The 20,556-nt window shown below is 39.2% G+C and overlaps 1 protein-coding gene across 2 annotated transcripts in view; it reads left to right on the top strand.

Moving 5' to 3' along the window:
- MAP7 (microtubule associated protein 7) overlaps positions 1–20,556 on the top strand; it is a 219,560-nt gene that overhangs the window by 115,954 nt on the left and 83,050 nt on the right. The gene's annotated exons all lie outside the window — the stretch shown is intronic.

Genomic DNA, 20,556 nt, shown 5'->3' with positions numbered 1-20,556 from the left:
TTATTTTATTTTATTTTATTTTATTTTATTTTATTTTATTTTATTTTTGAGACAGAGTCTCACTGTGTCACCCAAACTGGAGTGAGTGCAGTGGTGCGATCTTAGCTCACTGCAACCTCTGCCTCCTGGGTTCAAGCAGTTCTCCTGTCTCAGCCTCCCCAGTAGCTGGGGTTATAGGCATGTACCACCACATCCGGCTAATTTTTTGTGTTTTCAGTAGTGATGGGGTTTCACCATGTTGGCCAGGCTGGTGTCAAACTTCTGACCTAAAGTGAGTCCACCTGCCTCGTCCTCCCAAAGTGCTGAGATTTCAAGCGTGAGTCACCATGCCCACCCTTAAGTATCACTTTTTAAAAGTTTTATGTTTGATCCAAAAATTCATGGAGGAAATTGGGAAGATGTACTTTGTAGTTTGAAATTTGTTATTGTTGTTGTTTTGAGACAGGGTCTTGCTCTGTCACCCAGGCTGGAGTGCAGTGGCACCATCCCAGCTCTCTTGCAGCCTCCACCTCCCAGTCTCAAGCGATCTTCCCACCTCAGCCCCCCAAGTAACTGAGACAACAGTCATGTACCACCATGCCCAGCTAATTTTATTTTTTGTAGAGACAGGGTCTCCCTATGTTATCCAGGCTGATCTAAAATTCCTGGGTTCCAGAAATCCTCCCGCCTCAGCCTTCCAAAGTGCTAGGATTACGGGTTGGAGCCACCACACCCTGACCTGTAGTTTGGAATTTGTAACCACTCAAAGCATCTTCTGTCATCGGGTGCCAGGGGAGAGGGGTTCTTGACCATCTCTGGGGACCATGAAACTCTGAAGTTTCACGCCCTGGTCTTCAGCTTAAGGGGCGAATAGCTTTCCTGAGATTTGCAAAGGTATACGTGATCAAAAAAGGGGAAGGAAGAATAGCTATCTATATGCTGAAATAGCAAAATTTAATGGAAAAATGAATGAGAAGATAAAATCATTAGACATACTAAGGAAACAGTTACTAAAACACCATTCATTTTATGAGAAGTACTGAACTGTAGCTCTAATTATTTGATTTCATTAACATTTTCTGCTGTATGATTTCTTGAATTTGTTTTTTTGCAATGTAAACCCAGTACCATAGGTAAATGGAGTTGCATATAAGTGGTTTTGATGGCATATATTAGGGAAAAATGATAAAATATTAAAATATACTGCCTCTTAATTCAAAAGCAAAATTATCTCTAAGACTTTAAGCTTATTTTATGTGGCTGGTATGTATCTGCCAGAAATGAAATCAGCATGCGGAAGAGATCTCTCAACTCCCATGTTTATTATAGCGCTATTCACGACAGCCAAGATATAGAATCAACCGGTATTCATCGACGGATGAATGGATAAAAAAAAGTCATATGTAATGTACCCAGTGGAATGGTATTCAATTTAAAAAATAAGAAAATCCTGTCATTTAGGACAACGTGGATGAACCTGGAGGACATTATATTAAATGAAATACACCAGGCACAGAGAGGTGCCGCATGATCTCGTTGTTATGTGGAGTGTAAAAAAGTTGAACTCCTAAGTAGAGAATAGGATAGAAATTACCAAGAGATTGGGGAGAAAGGAAGTTGGGGGAGGTTTGGTTTTTTTTAAGACCTTAAATATTTTATTTTTAAGATACAATAATATCATCCTAATACTGGGCTCTCCGGCATTTGAGAGTATTGTGTCCTTGGACCTCCATCCTCTGCTCATTGTCATAATTCTTAGATCTTAATTCTTATAAAAGTTTTATTTTCATCTTCTAAAATTACAAAACAGTAAACATGTAATATACAAAATGTATAGTTTCCTCCTTGCAACAAGTGAGAAAAAATTCTTATTTTAACAAAAAGCATTTTTAAGTGAGTAAAGATGCAATTTTTCATTTACAAAAGAAGTTAATAGGTTTTCTAGTTGGGTTTATAAAAAGCTGATGCATATCCTGTTCTTTTTCCCTATGACTGATGGCAGAAATTCTGCTTTTGTTTATGATGCCCTCTCCTTGGCACGGAGTGCCCCCCACCCACATACCTACTCACTGTTTAGGACCAGCTCAGACGTCCCCTATTCCGGGAAGCCTCCCTTACCTGTCTCTGTGTTCCCATAGAGATCTCTATCACGGTACTTACTACATTATGTTTTAATTATGTATTTCTATGTGTGTCTGTTTTGGAAGACTTTAGCCTCAGTATGATTGTATTATTAATGTCTGGGATAGTGCCTGCTCATTACATATTGTGCTGAGTGATTATATGCGTAGTCACCTGGCTCACACCTCCCACCACTTTGTTATTGTACTTGTCTGTGATCATGCTACAGAATTCTGTTGTGGGTGAACTCACCCAGCAGCACAGGGATGGTGCTTTGACCTTCAAGCTCCTGCTCTGGCCAACCAAGCTAACCTGCCCAGTTTGGCCAGCAGCTCATTGTAATAAATTGAGTTCAAATGGAACCCAGCACTATTAAACTAGCCATCAGCCTAAGACTGCCCTTCAGAGAAGGAGCAAGACCAGGCATGAAGTGGACCCCTGAGCCAGCCACTCCCTGTGTAAGTCTGTACTTCAGCTTCTCGCTCTCTTTTCACTGCAGTTTTATTGCTGTCTCACCAAGATTTCCTTTCTTCCAGGCCTTTAGTCTTAAAGGAAAAAAAAAAAAGAAGAAGTTCCCGATGTTTGCTTAACATAATGCTGGCTTAATTCTGAACTAGAAGATCTCAAACCCTTTATGACAGCCCAGTGAATAAAGTGAAGCAAAATGTAGAGGGGTCAGAAAGTGACTGCATTTCAGTTTGTAAGGTGAAAAAAGGGGGAAGGGTGGTAGAGCTGACTCATGTGACTAATTCCTAGAATATAGGTGCAGTGGGCCTTATTCACCTAAGTGCATCCTAGAGATTTTTTTTTTTTTTTGAGACGGAGTCTTGCTTTGTCACCCAGGCTGGAGTGGAGTGCTGTGGCCGGATCTCAGCTCACTGCAAGCTCCGCCTCCCGGGTTCATGCCATTCTCCTGCCTCAGCCTCCCGGGTAGCTGGGACTACAGGCGCCGCCGCCTCGCCCGGCTAGTTTTTTGTAGTTTTTAGTAGAGACGGGGTTTCACCGTGTTAGCCAGGATGGTCTCGATATCCTGACCTCGTGATCCGCCCGTCTCGGCCTCCCAAAGTGCCGGGATTACAGGCTTGAGCCACCGCGCCCGGCCTGCATCCTAGAGATTTTATACATCATGCACACAGTTTTAGGTATTGTCTTAGACCGTTTATGCTGCTAATAACAAAAACTGAGACTAGATAATATAAATAACATCACTTTCGTTTCTTGAGTTCTGGGGTCTGAGAAGTTCAAGATCAAAGTGCTGGCCTTCAGTGTCTGGTGAAGGCCTTCTTACTGCATCCTCATATAGTAAAAGGGGCAAAAAGGACAAGAGGACCCCATGCTGTGTCCTCATGTGCAGAAAAGATGGGCAAAAAAAGGGGCCTAGCTAGTACCCCTGAACCCTTTTTATAAGGGTACTAATCCCAGCCTCATGACTTAATCACTTGAAGGCCCCACCTCTTAGCACTATCACATTGGGTCATAGGTTCCAACATACTAATTTTGGTGGATACATACATTCAAACCATAGCAGATATTAACCTATCAATAGTGCAGTTGAACATAAAATGAAGCTCTCACTTCAATGAAACACAAATTAATATGATTTAAACAGTTGCACATTGTACTTTCTGAACACCTGTATTCTGTAGCCTGAATTTTGGCAGAGAAAGTGGTTGACACATTTGTATCTACTATCACATTACCGTGATAATTGTTTATTGTTCTCTCTTCAGTTTATACCTTTTAATTAAACTGGGGGTTGGGGGCAAGGGAGGTGAGAAGAAAGAAGAAAAATACAGTTTTCATCGCAAGAGGATTTTGTATCATTTTCCCGAAGGTCTTGGTTCTAGAAATTCTGCAGTCTTGGAGACCTGTCAGTTTTTCTTTATAACTTACTGTGACTGTATTGTGTATTCATCAATATTATGAGATATTATGAAATAGTAAAACTCACTGTGACTGTATGCATGCTTGCCCACGCATGGCTGAACTTTTACAAAGCAGTGAGGGAAGTTCTCCTAGGGTTAGGACAGGTCATCATGGGCACAAGGCCTCTTATTACTTTCTCTCATCAGAAAAAAACAAGTGAGAGAAAAAAAAATGCACCTTCACTCAGGCTCCTGAACCCCATCTCAGTTCTTCTCCAGATAGCTCAGCAAGTGAGTTTGTCTAATCCCTTTCTCAGGAATGAGCATGATGAATGAAAACCAAGCAAATTCTGGAGTCAAACCAGGTTAGATTCAGACCCTTTCTGACCACTTCCAATTTCTGCCTCTGTGTTTTCAGTGTTAAATGTGGATGCTAATTGCCTGCCTTGCAGGGTGTCTGTAGGAATTAGATGTGATTATGTAAAGCTTCTAGCACAATGCCTAATATGATAAATGGTTCTCACAGTTGCTGCTGCTGCTGCTGCTGTTACTATGTTTTTTCTCTACAGTAGTTCTGTCTTGTTTTCCTCTGAAAGCTGGAGCTGTCTGTGCTTCTCCTATTTTATAGTTATCAGTTGAGGGTGTTCAGTGGCGTTTTGGTATTGTGGAGTGATTTCTTTTACTCAGACAACCTTTCTTAGGGAGTTAATCTGATACTATATCAGAGAGAGTAGATTCTTCGTAGACCTTTCTAGCCAATGTTGAATGAGTATTTGGAAGTAGCACATACATGGACACTACTAATTAGAATATGAAGCATGAATTTGGGTAATCATAAAGGTTTACAATAATCTAAAACCAATTATAAAGATTTATAACCAACATTTTGAACATTGAGTAGTAGTAGGATAGTTTTTCTAGGTTTTAAAATCAGCCTAAACTTTTTGGTAAAGTCGAGTTTTGTAAAATGGGTAAAGATTTTAATTTTTTTTCCTAGTGAAATAAGGATTGGCAAAATTTTAAAGCTGGTTTACAATAATTACCAGATGAATAGAAACTAAAATGTATTGTCAGCTGATGTTTCATTGTAGGTGCCTATGAAATGGCTGTGAATTCTGTCTGTATCCCTAAAAATTTAGATGAAACTGTCATTCTTATATGTAATCTTAGCTAAGTGACCTCAGATTGACATAAATCAGATCAATATTGGTATTTTTATAACCCCAGCATAGATGGTGCCTGTATTGATTATTGTAAGTAGCAGGGAGCTTTGGGGAGCTGCTGATGGAAATGGTGTTAGCTGTACCCTGGGGAAAGAATTATGCAACACAGTGATAAGTCAGCTAACGAATTTCATAGCAACAAATCTGTTTGACTTCTATGCATCTCTTTGAAGTGGGCCAAGGGCTTGAGGCTGGAGGTAGGAAACCTGCATTGGTTCCTGCTGGGGCTTCTGCCGACTCTGATGGAAGAGCATCCTGGGCTGTCTGAGATAAAATTGCTTCTCTAGCACCTTCACTGGATACGAAATAAAGGAGTGAAGCTAAAGGGTGGAAGAAGACTTCCGGGCCACCTTCATCCCTGCTTCAAAGCCAGGGTCAGGGGGCTGTTATACCAGGGAGTGCTGAGAAGGGCAGAAAGCTGAAACTGCTCCTTCCTCTGATAGAAGAGGCAATGAAAAACTGGTGAAGGTGGCTGATGATGTCCGCAGGGGCAGACAGCACTGACTCCTGCTTTGTGGACTCTGCACAGATGCTATCTTGGAACTCAGACTGCTAGCACCTTTCACATTTGTATCACTTTCAATGTGGTCACACTTTTAATTTGACTACTCTGCAGGCCAGTGTTGATGTATTACTTTAGTGTGACTTTTCTTATGATCAAAATCTTCTAAAATCAATCTGGTGAGCTATAGAAAGAGAAGGTAAATTTTCCTTGTGTGAAATACAACTCTCAGTAATAAGACTGGTATTAGCTATTCTTTGAATCTTATCTCCTGTTCTTCAGGGATGGCTTTGAGGTTTAATAAATGCTTGTCCATGGTGATTTCAGATGATTTTTAAGAAGTCATCTTTTAGGATGGGTGTGGTAGCTCACACCTGTAATCCTAGTGCTTGGGAGGCCAAGGCGGGTGGATGGCTTGAAGCCAAGAGTTCAAGACCAGACTGGGCAACAAAGCGAGACTCTATCTCTACAAAAAATAAAAATATCAACTGGATGTTGTGGCATGCGCCTGTAGTCCCAGCTACTTGGGAGGCTGAGGCAGGAGGATTGCTTGAGCCCAGGAGTTCGAGGCTGCAGTGAGCTTATGATCACATCACTGCACTCCAGCCTGGGCAACAGAGGGAGACCCTGTCTTTAAAAAAAAAAAAAAAAATCATATTTTAGAAATATTTTTAAAATGGAATTTTTTCAGGCATAAGTAGTTACCTTATTTTTGCTGACAAATATTTGTTACAAAGTCAAGTTTTGCCTGCCAGAAAATCTTGCCTAAGGAAAATTGAATAGTTTATCCGAAAGTATTAACTGAGGAACGCAGGTGTGATTATTTCTAAGACATTTTAAAAATTAAATGCTTAACCACACATATTAAATGAATTCCTTTCCCAACCAACTCTAAAATATGATTACCTATGACCCTTTCCTTATGCCTATTTGCCATACTTTTATAGTGTTTGTTTTTTAAAATAATAATTCTTACTAATAAATGGGTTATGTTCCAGAAGTTCATATATGAATTAGCTGTTTGAAAGCTGGCACACATTTGCACATTATAAAAATATTGCATGTGTAACTGATAACCCACAAAAGCCTATTTAACCTGTTAGGTAGTAATGTTATTATAAAATCCCTATAAAAATGTGTATATAGTTATTCACTCAATTTGTATTAAACATCTATTCTACTTTAATCGTATAATGATGTACCTTCAAATTGGTCAGATTCTATTTGTAAAGCAGGTTTCCTCACTTCCTCAAATTCTTCTTCCTACCCTGCCCTCACCCAACTATAATTTTTCTCCTTCTTTCATCTCCTTGGAAACCGAACTCAGTATCAAAACCTCTCCCTCCCTAACTTACTATTTGCAAAAAGCACACGCCCTTTTGAAATTTTTCTAAGGTTTTCCACTTCTGTAAAATAAAGAACATAGGATAACAGAAAAAGTGTCATGAAGTTTAGGGCATATGCATCATTTGTAAACTAAAAAGAAAACATATTACCATGTCACTTCCTTAGAATACTCCTAATGCATCTAGGAAAAGTGGCTGTTTGAGGGGGCACTCAAAGACTGAAATGAGATCTGTTCACATTTGGTTAGAAAGCTCAGACAGTTCTTTAGACATCTTCCTTTCTGATAATGATTCCTCTATGATTCTGAAAACAGGACTGGTTATCTAGGAGCAGGTGTTTGGATAAAGAAGAGAGTGGGGAGGTAGGTCAGGTCTGTGACAGCCCTTTGTCCCCTGGGACGCAAGGAGAGTAGCTGATTCCTCCCAACCTCCACTTAGTAATGGTTGGCTTTTTTCCTCCTTCTAGGAGAAGGTACCCATATAGTTGACCCATTCAGTCTCTCTCAACCTCCTTCTGGCTTCTCCTACTGTTGTAGGCACCAACCCCCAAGTGGATGTTGTGAAGTACAAAATGGTCACATAAAATGCATTCTAAAAGTATTTAGAAGAAAAGAGCCCATTTGTCAGCTTAGTGTTAGCTGAGCTCTTCATGACCCCTAAAGGGCCTGTAGCTTAGGCAGATTTAGAATTTGTAATCGGATTCTCTTGTTTGAAATGGATGTGGCATTCTTTAAATGAAAATACTTACTGGACAGCAAGCGTGTAAATTGCAGTCTGTGGACTCTGCAGCCATGAGTGCTCCTTGATGGGCTGCTCAGTCAGCCTTTCCTTCCAACCTGCTACTGTTTGCCAGGTTGTGGCGCCTGCCACATAGCACACTTTGTGCCTTTGAGAGTTGGCAGAGCTTGTAAAACCACTCTTTTGTTTTGGTGTTTTTCAGATTGGGATCCTTTCCATTAGTTTGTTTTGTTTTTGTTTTGTTACTACATTTAGATATTCAATAGATTCCAGAATTTGAGATCCCTTATTTGGGGACATATTGATGTGGCAAATTAGAGATTGAACAGCTCAAAAAAAAATTCCTTGTCTAGTAGAAAGATGATTTAAAAAAATAAAAGGAACATGTTTTAAATCTCCATTTTCTTTCCCACATGAGGCCAGAGGAATGCTTTGTGATTTAAATCTCTTTTTCCTGGCCTGATATTGAGTCTCTGCTTGCTACGCTAAGCATACCAAAGCCCTTGCTTGGCCCTCTTTCTTTATTTTCCAGGATGATAGCCTTAATTACTTAATAGATTCAATTTATTTTCAGACCACAAGTTACCTGAGAAAGTCACTAGAAGTTTGAGTTCTTTTTTTTTTTTTTTTTGAGATGGAGACTTGCTGTGTCACCCAGGCTAGAGTGCAGTGGTGCGATCTCGTCTCACTGCAACCTCCGCCTCCTGGGTTCAAGCGGTTCCCCTGCCTCCACCTCCCGAGTAGCTGGGATTACAGGTGCCCACCACCACGCCCAGCGGCTAATCTTTGTATTTTTTAGTAGAGATGGGGTTTGACCATGTTGGCCAGGCTACTCTTGAACTCCTGAGCTGAAGCGATCCGCCTGCCTTGGCACCCCAAAGTGCTGTGGTTACAGGTGTGAGCCACTGTGCCTGGCCGGTTGATGAGTTCTCATATAGCGTCTGTGCAGATTTCACAAGGTGGGAGTCGGTGTCGTCTGTCCTTGCAGACATCATCAGCTGCCTTCACCGGTTTTTCATTGCCTCTTGTATCAGAGAAGGAGTAACTTCAGCTTTCAGCTCTGGCACAACAGCTGCCTGATTCTGGCTTTGAAGTGGGCATGGAGTTGGCCAGAAAGTGCTCTTCCACCCTTTTGCTCCACTACTTTATTGCCTATCCAGAGAAGGTGCTAGAGAAGGAATTAAATTTCAGCAGCCCACGATGCTCTTCCATCAGAGTTGGCAGAAGCCAGGGCCTGGAACCCATGCAGGTTAGGCTTACAAAACTAAGAGGGGTAGAAATGGTAAATGTATCTATATGGAACAAACCTTGCTTTTAAGCCTCTGATTCAATCCAAATAGTGTGGCTTCTTGAAGGTTTCATTCCTACTTTTGTTCACTGTTACGCTATGTACCAGGAAAGCAAAGCCTCCTTGGAGTTTTCCTTGTGGTTATTTCCTTGGAAGTGGCTGCCTTTTCCAGTTGAGTTCAGACTGGCAGAAGCAGAGAGTGCAAGAGATTAAGTTACCAACTCTGGGAGCAAGGGATCAGGTGTAGATGCTGACAGAAGAAGGTAAATAATACTCAATCAGGACTGTGGTCTCACACATCAGTGAAGATTTAATAGAGCACTTATGAGAAGATGAATCTAGAATATCTAATTCCTATAGCCACATATTGAAAATGATGAAATTAGTTGCAATTAAAGGAAGAACTTGAAAAGTAGGCTAAAATAGGTTACTAAATAAGAAAAATAAAGGGCAGAAGAGTAAATAGTTCTGAATAAATGGAAAGCAAATATATATATTTATACATAGAATTTTTTTTTTCCAGAAAGGAAGAGGGAAAAGGCTTTTACCTTTCACTTTATAGCTTTTTGTACTTTTTTGAATTTCCTAACTATGTAATAGACGTTTCTTTCTTAAAGCCAGGCACAGTGGTTCACACTTGTAATCCTAGCCACTGAGGAGGCTGAGGTGGGAGGATTACTTGAGGCCAGAAGTTTGAGACCAGGCTGAGCAACATAGTGAGACCCTATCTGTTAAATAAATAAAGAACACTTCCTTTGTAAGATAAAAAGAATAAATAGGCTATCTGGGTCATAGAATTATGGGCCTTTTAGATGTTATTTTATGTTCTTTCTGTAGTATAGAAAAGCTAATAAATAAGAGTAAAATTAGGCTAAATCAATAGATAAATTTACTTTCTTTTTATAAGCAAATGTGCCATTGATACCTATTGTGTATTAAAGGTTTCTTTGTAGAACAGTTGATAGAGAAGGGAACTTAACCCTTGTGTAACCAACCTGTAAGTTGCACTTCATATAGGACTTTAGAATACTAAGTATTTGAGAAGAATTGTGGCTCAGGAATTATCAGGAGCTATTTGAGGTTAGCACGTTTGATCGGGGATCCCTTCACATTCTTTTTAGGATTCCACTGGCTTCTAAGGTGTTTGAATTCCTATGGAACTGATTTCTATTACAAATATTATTAAAACTTGATGTGGCATGTTTCACTCCTTTTTTCTCCTGATATTGCTCCTTCCACTGTTTTCAAATCTAAAGCTGCTCTGCTTTAATATAATGAACCAGGACTGCTTGGCTTTCTGACTTTTGGAACGGATTAGACTACGTAGGATTCATGATGGGCCAAATAAAAGAGTTACTGAATAAGAAATAAGACATTTGGAAGGCTAAGGTGCGTGGACTGTATTCTGTAGCCAGAAGGATCTCTGTATCAGTTTAGGGATTTTTTTTTTTTTTAATTTATGATTACAGAATTTCTTAATGATTTTAACAAATGGGGGATTTTGTTTTCTCTAACCTATTGGGAACATAGAAGTGAAGAGTTGCTGGTACTAGACCAGCGACTTAAAGATGTCAGGGCCTGAGTCTCTGTTCCCTTGGCCTTTCCCTCCTGATAGCCTCGTGGTTTCCAGATAGATGCTCTGCCGTAAGCATCACATCAGCATTCAAAGCAGGAAGAAAAGGAGGGGTGAAGAGCAAACAGGTTCACACATCAGAGTCTGCTGTGCCTTAAGGATCATTCCCACAAACCACACCTAACAACGTCAGTCTTCAATGTTTTGGCCAGATCTGTGTCCAATGGCCAGTCAGGGTTCTGTTAGAAAAGAACCATCAAGGCGGGGCACAGTGGCTCATGCCTGTAATCCCATCACTTTGGGAGTCTGAGGTGCAAGGATCACCTGGGGTCAGGAGTTCAAGACCAGCCTGACTGACCAACATGGTGAAACCCCATCTTTACTAAAAATTCAAAAGGTAGCCAGTCATGGTGGGATGTGCCTGTAAGTCCCACCTACTCAGGAGGCTAAGGTGGGAGAATCGCTTCAACTCAGGAGGCAGAGGCTGCAGTAAATCAAGATCACACCACTGCACTCCAGCCTGGGTAACATAGCAAGACTCCATCTCAAAAAATAAATAAATAAATGAAGCATCAAAAAGTTGATATTTATTGGGTAATCAGCATGGAATGGAATGATATAGCCCCTTCCCTATGCAATACAGATCATTTCCAAGAGAGAAATATTACATCAAGTATTCCTCACTGTGTTTTGGTTTTGTTTTATTTTACTGTGGAGCACATTTTTTGTTTTGCCTCTCATGGGACTCAGTTTTTAGAAATTTTGGAAGCATGCATTCTGAAAATGATACAAGATAGAATGAAATCAAACGCTAAATACCATGGGACAGATTGCATGGGAGTGCAGTATAAGTCAGAGAAAGAAATGTGATGGTGGTAGGCATAGCTTAAAAAGATTTCACGGGAAAGGGACTTGAGTTGGACTATGATGGATTGAGTTAGACTGTAAATGGATTGAATTCTACATGTTACTACATGGTGTATACACGTCATTATACACTTATGAAAACCAGTAGAAAGTGCATCGCCAAGCATGGCCCCTCATGTAAACTATGGACCTTGGGTGATGATGGCGTGTTGGTGTCAGCTCATCAGTGGTAACCAATGGACCACTCTGGTGTGGGATGTTGATGGTGGGATAGGCGTGGGGGCGGGGCTGCAACAGCACATGAAACTCTGTACTTTCTGCTCAATTGTGCTGTAAGCCTAAAACTGCTCTAAGAAAGAAAAAGAGATTAGATGTAAATAGCTGCAAAGATGGTGAGGCTGGTGTTCTAGTGAGGGAAAAAAGAACACAGTCACAGATACAGAAATGACTGTAGCACAGGACAGCATGGGGAGAATGAGCTGGCCCATAATTTTAGACAAACTTTCAGTTAAATATTCAGTGGTTATGTGAAATGAGTTGGAATAAATGTTCAGAACCTACCATATCATTCCTATTAAATTTTACAAAGTTTACATAAGAAATTTAAAATATTTTAATATTTTCTACAGAGGAGAAATGATTAATTTTTGATATTTGACAGCAGTGTATATGTGTATTTATTTCACTGATTAAACTCAGTTGACTAATACTCATAGGATTAAAATTACGTGCAAATTTATTTACAAAACTGATATTTAAAACTGAGTCCTGTGTTTAGAACTATTTTTAAGTATTGTACATTTTCTGCTTAGATAACTGTACTTTGTAAGTATGAAAGCTTTTCTATTTTGTGGCCAATAGTAATTATTTTGTAAAATACTGGCATTAGCCATTTTAGTTTTCCTTAAAGTAAATCATTATCCTATTAAAGTAAAAACACCCTCTTTTCAGTTCGTTGTTTTAATTAAGCAAAGTATAATAAAGTTGAGTTCTAATTATTTTTCTTTTACATTATTTAAACAGTTTCTTCTAATTACACATTGATTTTAATTGAATTGGGTCTAATTTGATAAACTCCATTTCCAGCTGTTAAAATATAGATGGGTAGCTACAATCTCTGATTTGCTATTTCTCCATGTGACCGGAAAACTTTAATATGGTTAGACTTTGCCCTCCTTTTGTGTACTTTGCCCTGTGCTTTACTTAGTCATAAACATTATTCATGTTGTGGGGCGGGGATAATGCTTGTAGAGTAGCTAGCATTGTGACTGGTGGTAAGTCACCAGCGGAGATGAAAAGACTTGCCTTTTAATCTGATTTATATTAATGCAAGGGGAAAATACATCATTTTCTATTCTATTTTTAGTGTTGCCATCTGGCTGAAGGAAGGTTTTTGTTTTATTTATTTACTTATTTTTTAGATAAAAGCCTTTTTGGTTGAATTTAAAGTGTGTAATGTTTATTCCTGTCAGCACAATGTTTCAGAAAGCATTTGTGATGTGCATTGAGGAGCTGCTTTTAGTGGTAAATGAAAGAGCTTAGTGGGTGATTCCCCCCAGTTCCCACAAGATATATGGAACATGTGCTTTTCTGAAATATCCTTTTCCTCGTGTTTAGCTAGGGTGAATAATTCTTTGGCTACATAAGAAACAGATTATCAAAATACATTTATTAATTGCTTTGGGAAGGGGTTGGAGTTTACAAATTTACCAAAGTTGAGATGCTTGTCTGATGTTATCAGTAGAGGCTGTAATGTTCACATGCTTTCTTTCCTTCATGCGGTATAAACAGTAACAGGTTGAGTGTCCCTTATCTGAAATGTTTGGAAATGGAAGGGTTTCAGATTCCAGGTTTTTGGATTAGTGATGCTCGACCTATATTCTGTTGTGTTTGTAGAGTGTCACTCTAATTCCTGAGATTCTCACTGTAGGTGAGACTGGTCACTCCTTTCTATGAAGCGGGGTCAAAACATCCATTTGATTTTGAGTCTTGCCTAATATAATGTTGAAGTCATCCTAGAATAACATGAGATTTTTTTCTCTTCTGATGTGAAATGTTTAGCACACTGCCCAGCACATATGTGACACTGAACAAATGCTTGATGAAGGATGCAAGAGAGGAATGGATGTGTGCCTTCTGGAACACTGTGGCAAAAGTCCAGAAAGAAAAATATTAAAAAGTATTAATGATAAGATGATTAGTAAAAAGAAGAAGAATACATTTTCTTATTTTTTGATGACTGCTAAGATTGTAGAGAAAGGGTGACAAAAAGAGTTGTCAGATCAAGGTCATATCTACTTCACATCAGAAGAGAAAATATATCTCATGTTATTCTGGAGATTGTAAGGCTGAAGGGCATGGCCCCTGACCTCAGGTTGTTCTGGTCAAGTGGAAAATTACCATAGACCTGTACCTGGCCAGATATCAACGACTGAATGCCGATGTTCCGTTTATTTGGAGACTGTTTGTTGAAGCTCAGAATATGATGACTATGACTAGACATCAGCTCCTTGGAGGAAAATGGCCCAGTCCTATCCCTTAGGAATATTTTGGTAACCTATTTTGATAGAATTTTCATTTGCTGTTTTATATATGATATTAATGTCTTCCCTATCACATGTTAGGTTTTTTTATTTCAGAGAAAGTTGATTGCGTCTCTATTTGTTTATTTTTATTTTTTTATTTTTTGAGACGGAGTCTCGCTCTGTCACCCAGGGTATAGTGCAGTAGTGCAATCTCAGATCACTGCAGTCTCCACTTCCCAGGTTCAAGCGATTCTCCTGCCTCAGCCTCCCTAGTAGCTGGGATTAATTACAGGCATGCACCACCATGTCTGGCTAATTGTTGTGTATTTAGTAGAGACGAGGTTTCACCATATTGGCCAGGCTGGTCTCGAACTCCTGACGTCAGGTGATCTGCCCACCTCAGCCTCCCAAAGTGCTGGGATTATAAGTGTGAGCCACCACGCCCAGCCTATGTCAGTATTTTTTATCATCTCATGTATAGACCTTGACAGTTCAATCCAACTGCCTCAACTTCTCTTTGGAAGTGCTTCAATATAAATTATTAACAAAGATCTACATGTCTCTGTTCCATTCTTCATGTCTTAGTGTCAGTTACAGAAATGAGAGATACCTGTGGTAGATTCTGTCCCCATGTGTCATATAACTATACACCCTGTTAGAATGTATTTATAAAGTCAGTGTCTTTTGTTGGGTTTGTACTCTCTTTATTGAACAAATGTATTTCCTTTTGGTTTAATATCATTTTCTATCATGGTCATACATCTTAAGGTTTTTTCCCTTATGAAGAGATGGAGAAATCAGAAAGTGACTTTCAGTCACTGTCATTGCTGAATGAGCTACTCCAAATTGTAAAACCTCCGCACTCTTACCATGCTCTAATGAAGTCTACCATAGCCACCAAATCTTAACTATGTGTTCTGTATAGATATGTGAAATGCAAGAAAAAGATCTTAATTGAATTGTTTCTGTCAGCAGAATAGGGAGAGTGCTGTGTATAACTCAAATATGTATCATTATCAGATGGTCCTATTTAGTTGCATATGTTTTGGCAACAAGAATTGAGCAATAGAGTGAATAAATGGTTCATTGTTGTTATTTCTGTTTCACAATGTCAGTCAGATTAAATGTGGCTAGATGTTGCACCATGCCATGAAATGGGTTTATTCTGGTGTGTGTAGAAGAGCAAATGAGACTCTGCACTATTTTTGACATTTACAGTTACTTAAATTGCCATGACACAATACCTGTAGGCATGCCCCATGAAGCAGCTGCTTCCCCATTAAGTGATGGTCTACAAAAGATAATAACACCAGTCAATTTCCCATATTGTATCTTCTTCACCTCCCTGCAAAATGACCTTCAAAAATATGCCCCACCTATTTCCCAACAGACCCATTTCCTTATCTGGCCTGCTGGCCACTCATCCTCCCAGGAGTTTGTGGCTGGAGTTCCATTTCTGGTGGAGGGTCCCTATATGGTGCTACATGAGCTGTCCTTGGCTTCTTCTAGGGTGACCACACTGACTCTACTCTTCCCCTACTTCTTGTTTCTTCAGGGACAGCCCTAAGTTTCACTGTATTCATTCATGTCACTTTTTACCATGTAACGGTCAAATAGTTATCTCTTGGTACGTGATATGGGTAAGTGGAAGAACCTGACTAGTTACTAAACTATATAGAAGGCAGAGTTCTTAGGATGTCTGTTTTTAGTCTGATTTCCTTTTACTGTTTTCTTTAAGATGAGATCCTTTTTAAATTCATTTCCAGCAGACTTGTTAGACTTCACTGTTCATTTACACAGAATCCATTGAAGCTAAAGTAGTTCACAGCTGGAAGTTCCATGTGATATATACTTTAGTGACTTTCCATTGCCTTCACGAAAAAGTCCACACTCTCAGAATTCAAAGAGACATTGACCTTAGCCTGTTTCTCTTGTCATATCTTCAACTGCCTCCCTTCCTAAACCTGCTGTTCTGACTAGACAGTACCGATTCTCTCTCCTGTCCCTTTGCCTTGGTAGTTTTGCTCATGCTCCACCCTAGTAAGGGAATTTCTTCACATTACTCTTCACTTATCTGGATGCTTTCTGGTCTGCAAGCTCTTTGCCCAGGGACTACTGTCCCTTGTGGCTCCTTCTCCTACTCCGAATTCTTGTAACACTGTATCATTTGTTTGGTTATTAAACCTCTGCGGGTTTATGGATTTTTTAGGAAATTGAATCAGTCCGTTGTTGCAATTTCATGTATGTGCCCACTGTCTCTCCTCCAAAGGATGGTAAGCATCTTGAAAGCAGATGCTATGTCATATGACCTTCGTATTCTCACTGTGTAGCACAGTGTCTGGTCCATGGGGGTATTTTTAAATGTTGAAAAAATTACTTAATTAATTAGAATTACTTAACATTTCTGAGCCTGGTGGTTCTGTTGATAGTGACAAAGAGACTGACATTAGAGGATTGGCTTTTTTGTGAGGACGTTCAAGTGATAGCAGAAACACATGAGCAGATATTCCCCAGATGTTGAAGACGGGAACTTTATTGAGAGCACATATTTATAAATGCATACTCGACAGCGACTAATGTACAGATAGTATTTCAGGACATAATGGGAGATGATTTTTGAAGAAAGGGGATAGTGTTGGAGGAATTGGAAGTTCCAGAAGACAGTGTAACCTAGAAACATAGGACAAGAAAAGGAAAAAGAAGTGGTAGAAGGAGATAATTACACACCTAATAATATTTCTTCCAGCATCGAGCTCAAGGTGTCCCATAGAGTAGTGTACTGTTTGAATAAATACAAGTAGGAAGAAAACTGAGGTAGTGTGGGAAATGAAATCCGGGTTTGTCTGATGCTAACTCCCATGAGCTTTGATCATTGCTACCCAACTTCACTTGTAATTGTGAGGAATTTAACCTAAGGAGTAATTCTCTATTATGTGGAATAATCCGGAAAGTCATTAGGAGTGATGCTGTTGCTTTATTTCCTTCTTGTTCTAATGCAAATTTTATAAATCACATTGAATAAAACACTTCATACCTATGATTAGAGTGCTACAAACAAACCTGGAAATGAAATCCAGGTTTGCCTGATGCTAACTCCCTTGAGCTTTGACCACTGCTACCTAACTTCACTTATAATTATGAGGATTTTAAACTGAGGAGAAATTCTCTATTCCATGGAATAATCAAGAAAGTCATTAGGAGTGATACTGTTGCTTTATTTCCTTCTTGTTCTAATGCAAATTTTATAAATCACATTGGATAAAGCACTTCATACCTATGATTCAAGTGTTACAATACTCCTGGAAGGTATATTTGAATAAATAAATTTAAAGTATAAATATATATAAATATATACAAAATAATAACAGCGATCTCAGGCCTGATATGGTAACTCTTTTCTATACAGATTTATTTAAACTATTAGATTGAAACATAAAAAGTTGTTAAATTTTAACCATTTTTTTTACTACATAAAAGGCTATTTCATGTGGTTCAACCTCTAGTTCTGTGTTCTGGGTCACTCCCCCAAAGCTGTGTCCTCACAAGTGGATGTCTGCAGAGGGGCTGTATGCCCACAAAGTCTAATTGAAGACTGTAGCAGAAAAGCATGTATGCAGTAGTTCCTCCTTATCCATGATTTCGCTTTTTGAGGTTTCAGTTACGTTGTAGTCCAAAAATATTAAATGGAAAATTTCAGAAATAAACAATTCATAAATTTTATGCTCTTCTGAGTAGTGTGATGAAATCTCATGCCCTCCCGCTCTGTCCAGCCTGAGATGTGAATCATTCCTTTGTCCAGTGGATCCACACTGTAGTCGCTGCCCACCTGTCAATCACATAGGAGCTGTCTCTGTAGATCCAAAAAACATAGCGTATATAGGGTTCAGTACTACCCACAAATTCAGGCATCCACGGGGGGTCTGGGGAACCTAGTAGTCCCCCATGGATAAGGGACTATACAGGGCTGGAAACTGAGTTTAAGCTTTTGCTGTATCACAGCCCACATTGCAGATTTTATTAAAAAGAGTGACTGAAATACATTATCCTTGTGGATGTCAAGTCCCCATTTTATTCAGTGAGATTTAAACAGGATGGTGCAAAGGTTATAGTCAGAAGTGTCTCAGAGCAAGTGTTTTGACTAAATTGACAGGTCATTTGTTGGACCAGTTATTTTCAGCAGTTGAGAGAAGACTGTATTGGACCACACGGCCAGAAGTAGAAACAAAGCCGTGAGAACACCAAGGCCTTTGTGGGAAGATGTTGGAAGGAATCAGTGAGTGGTAGAGAATGTGGATTGCACAGGACACATTGCAGCACTTACTGGAGCTACAGAATTTTCACCAGATGAAGGCTCCAAATGTCTGATGCCTCTATATTTTGTTTCGGAGTATGTCAGAAAGAGAGTCCCAGACCACCAGGGTGCTTGTCTGTATCTTTCCTCTTGTCTTTACCTCAACACTCACATGTGACACTAATGGAATACAGCTTTCAAGCCAGCAGGATGATCAATAAAGATTACATAAGGCTAGCAAAGACTTACTGAGCATCATAGTATATGGCTTAATTTTCTTTTTTTTTTTTTTAAATGAAAGAAGAGAGATTCAAATAAATAATACTGGAAAGTCACCTGAGTCATTTTAATTTTTTTTCATGAGAACTTTTATAAGGGTATATACAATCCTATCTTCTAGTTAATGGAGATTTTCAGGTTTTTAAATTTTGGAAATCAGAAAATGAATAAATTCCTCTTGTCATTGTGTTCTTAAGTAGTGAAATCCCCTACACTTTGTTTAAAAAACAAAAAACTCCCTGTTTTATTTTCCCAATGTTATTGAGGGTTTTTTTTTTAAAGGCTCAGATTTACTTAATATAATGAAAGGCATCAAATCTTAGAAAACTGTCATCTCCCCCAAACCCTGAATCAGAAAGACTAATTACCTCTTCCCAAACCAGGCCATACTCTAAAAATTATATCAATAAGTTTACCCTACCTAACAGCCCCAGGAGGTATGACTGTGGCTGAGCTGAAAACTTCTGGAACCAGCTGCTGACCCAGACTTTTCTGCCACATTAGTCACTTGCCCCCAGGACCCCGTCACCAAGTTAACATAGGTTTGCTTTCTCTCAAATCCCTGAGGAACTAGAAGCCCAGTTTCCTGAAGAGAGCTAAAAATACTTTCTACCATTTGTCATGCCTTGCTGTGGGCCAGGCAATGATCTACCTTTCTGTACATTATCTCATTTAATTTTTACAGCTCTGAAAGTAGATGTTTTTCCCCTTTACAGATGGGGAAATTAAGACTTAGAGATGTTAAGCAACATGCTGAGGATTCATCTGGTAAATGGCAGAACCAGGTTTGCTGACTCCAAAACACACTCAAACCTGCATGGGTGCTATGAGAATGGGATGCCCAGGACTCCACAGAAAAGCATAGAAGCTGGGAGAAAGGGCCTTGAATACTTGTTAAACACCTCCTATGTGCCAAGGCTTTTGGTAGATTTTTAACACATATCTTCTCAGTTAATCCTTTCAACAGTTCTGTGAGTTAGGCAGTATTATTACCCCATGTGACCTACTTGGAGAGGCCAAATAACTTCCTGGCCACTCAACTGGTTACGTACCAAGTCTCATATTTGAACCCAGGTCTGTCTGTGTCTTTTGCTGTTACAGTGTTCACCAAAGAAGTTTTTGAAGAAATACAGACTCTTAAACCATAGCAGAAGAAAAAGACTGATATGAAAGCAGAGAGATGGCCTGAAAACTTTAGAAATACATCCAACCTAACAGTTAGGAATTAGCAATATATAATCTTAGACCAAACAGCCTGACAATTTTCAGAAATTATTTTTAGTTTTCAAAATTTAACCTATTGTTACTAATCCAAAAGGCTTACTGGAAAATAAAATAACATAAAATAAAATTAACCTCTCAATTTCATATGAGCATAGAAAAATTTTAAGATGGATTTTACATTTGTCTCGTGGTCAGTATGACTCAGAAGGTCTTCTGAGATGGAAATGAATTCCTGACATCCAGGCGATAATGAAGTGGGCAGATAGACCTCTGATGTTCACCTAGAGTGGATCCAATAAAAGTTAGATATAGATAAATTAGAGTTCAAGTAACCAGAACTCCTGGTCAACTGAATTTTTTTTTAATTTGAATTTCAGCATAATAAAGCAAACTACAGCCTCCCTCTAGCACCCGACCCCCAAAAGCGTTTATCGGGCTTATTCAGAAAAGTGACTTGCATTGAACATATGTTGAAGCCTTTTCGATCTCCATGGTCTGCTGTTACATAATATTCAGTTAGGGTTGATGTTTGTTGTCAGGACCTGGGGCTACTGCAGAGACTCAGTAACCCCAAAGAAAGATTAAATGATGTTGAATATACCAAAGCAGAAAGAAATTAATATATTTGAAATATATTCTAAGCCAATGGTGCTTTGTAAGAACTCAGATCCAAGACTTTAGACTGCAGTCGTCCTTCCACGTGGTTGCTTTATGCGTAAACTGGTACAGCTGTGG

The sequence above is a fragment of the Piliocolobus tephrosceles genome, chromosome 5 (genome assembly GCF_002776525.5).
Source record: "Piliocolobus tephrosceles isolate RC106 chromosome 5, ASM277652v3, whole genome shotgun sequence".
NCBI lineage: Eukaryota > Metazoa > Chordata > Mammalia > Primates > Cercopithecidae > Piliocolobus > Piliocolobus tephrosceles.
The sequence above is the reverse complement of the archived record's forward strand: the minus strand, read 5'-3'. Positions and strand labels throughout refer to the sequence as shown.